The sequence below is a fragment of the Oncorhynchus mykiss genome, unplaced genomic scaffold (genome assembly GCF_013265735.2).
Source record: "Oncorhynchus mykiss isolate Arlee unplaced genomic scaffold, USDA_OmykA_1.1 un_scaffold_547, whole genome shotgun sequence".
Lineage (NCBI taxonomy): Eukaryota > Metazoa > Chordata > Actinopteri > Salmoniformes > Salmonidae > Oncorhynchus > Oncorhynchus mykiss.
Window position 1 is genome coordinate 19,568 of NW_023493994.1, and position 2,933 is coordinate 22,500.

The window sequence follows — 2,933 nt, forward strand, 5'->3', positions numbered from 1 at the left end:
CGGGTAAAAGTATTTAAAACCCTTTTATAATTTTTGGGTTACCAGATGCACGTTTTCATCACCAGGTGCACGGAGGAAAATGAGCATTTGCATCCATAGTCATGTTTTAAACCGTCCATAAAGCACTCTTGGCCGGGCCCCGGCAGAGAGAGAAAGAGATGGTGAAAAAAAAAAAAAAAATCATCATCAGACCTTCCATAAATATTCGGGCCGGCCCCATTGCTAAAGGTCCGTAGTAGGGTGCGCCATAAGCGGACATGAATAGATGGAACACCGCTAACCGCATAGAGAACCGTGTTTTGGGTGACCAGGTGCACGTTTTCAATCACCAGTTGCACATTTTCAATCACCAGTTGCACGGAGGATAATAGCAATCTGCATCCATCGCGATTTCTTAAAGTGTCTATAAAGCACTCAGGACGGGCCCGACCGAGACAGGGCCTTAGTGGGGTGCTCCATAGCGGGCAACAATGAGAGGGTGCCTTTAAATTCATTTTGAACCATATTTGAAATTTTGGGTTACCAGATGCACGTTTTCAATCACCAGTTGCACGGAGGATTAATAGCAATCTGCATCCATCGTGATTTCTTAAAGTGTGTAAAAAGCACCCAAGACGGCCCTGACAGAGAGAGGGCCGTAGTGGGGCACTCCCCTAGCGGGCTATATCAATAGAATGACGGGTAAAAGTATTTAAAACCCTTTTATAATTTTTGGTTACCAGAATGCAGCGTTTTCAATCACCAGGTGCACGGAGGAAAATGAGCATTTGCATCCATAGTCAGGTTTTAAACCGTCCGATAAAGCACTCTTGGGCCGGTCCCCGGCAGAGAGAGAAAGAGATGGTGAAAAAAAAAAAAAAAAATCATCATCAGACCTTCCATAAATAATTCGGGCCGGCCCCCATTGCTAAAGGTCCGTAGTAGGGGTGCGCCATAAGCGGACATGATAGATGGAACACCGCTAACCGCATAGAGAACCGTGTTTGGGTGACCAGGTGCACGTTTTCAATCACCAGTTGCACATTTTCATCACCAGTTGCACGGAGGATTAATAGCAATCTGCATCCATCGCGATTTCTTAAAGTGTCTATAAAGCAACTCAGGACGGGCCCGACCGAGAACAGGGCCTTAGTGGGGGTGCTCCCATAGCGGGCAACATGAGAGGGGTGCCTTTAAATTCATTTTGAACCATATTTGAAATTTTGGGTTACCAGATGCACGTTTTCAATCACCAGTTGCACGGAGGATTAATAGCAATCTGCATCCATCGTGATTTCTTAAAGTGTGTAAAAAGCACCCAAGGACGGCCCTGACAGAGAGAGGGCCGTAGTGGGGCACTCCCCTAGCGGGCTATATCAATAGAATGACGGGTAAAAGTATTTAAAACCCTTTTATAATTTTTGGGTTACCAGATGCACGTTTTCAATCACCAGGTGCACGGAGGAAAATGAGCATTTGCATCCATAGTCATGTTTTAAACCGTCCATAAAGCACTCTTGGCCGGCCCCGCAGAGAGAGAAAGAGATGGTGAAAAAAAAAAAAAAATCATCATCAGACCTTCCATAAATAATTCGGGCCGGCCCCCATTGCTAAAGGTCCGTAGTAGGGTGCGCCATAAGCGGACATGAATAGATGGAACACCGCTAACCGCATAGAGAACCGTGTTTTGGTGACCAGGTGCACGTTTTCAATCACCAGTTGCACATTTTCAATCACCAGTTGCACGGAGGATTAATAGCAATCTGCATCCATCGCGATTTCTTAAAGTGTCTATAAAGCACTCAGACGGGCCCGACCGAGACAGGGCCTTAGTGGGGTGCTCCCATAGCGGGCAACAATGAGAGGGGTGCCTTTAAATTCATTTTGAACCATATTTGAAATTTTGGGTTACCAGATGCACGTTTTCAATCACCAGTTGCACGGAGGATTAATAGCAATCTGCATCCATCGTGATTTCTTAAAGTGTGTAAAAAGCACCCAAGGACGGCCCTGACAGAGAGAGGGCCGTAGTGGGGCACTCCCCTAGCGGGCTATATCAATAGAATGACGGGGTAAAAGTATTTAAAACCCTTTTATAATTTTTGGTTACCAGATGCACGTTTTCAATCACCAGGTGCACGGAGGAAAATGAGCATTTGCATCCATAGTCATGTTTTAAACCGTCCATAAAGCACCCAGGGCCGGCCCCGGCAGAGAGGAGAAAAAAGAGGGGAAAAGTGTTGAAAAAAAAAAAAAATCATACCTTCCATAAATAATTCGGACCGGCCCCCATTGAAAAGGTCCGTAGTAGGGTGCATCATTATCGGACATGAATCTCGGGAACACCGCTAACCGCATAGAGAACCGTGTTTTGGGTTACCAGATGCACGTTTTCAATCACCAGTTGCACGGAGAGAGAAAAAAAAAATCATACCTTCCATAAATAAATTCGGACCGGCCCCCATTGAAAAGGTCCGTAGTAGGGTGCATCATTATCGGACATGAATCTCGGAACACCGCTAACCGCATAGAGAACCGTGTTTTGGGTGACCAGGTGCACGTTTTCAATCACCAGTTGCACGGAGAAAAAAAAAGTAATCATACCTTCCATAAATAATTCAGGGCCGACCCCCATTGAAAAAGGTCCGTAGTAGGGTGCATCATTATCGGACATGTATATCTGTAACACCGGCAAGCGCATTGAGAACCGCATTTTTGGGTTACCAGATGCACGTTTTCAATCACCAGGTGCACGGCTGTGAAAAGTGGGACTCTGTCATTTTTTCGACCAATTTCTGTAATTTTCAAAAATGATTAAAAATACTTCCCGAAGGGCTAGAGGTCCCAAATTTCGTCTCATACCCTCTCTCGTGATGGGCAACAATTACATAATGTAAAAAAAAATTCGCATCCACAGGAACCTATGCATCCTGTGACATTCACTTTTTTCCCAA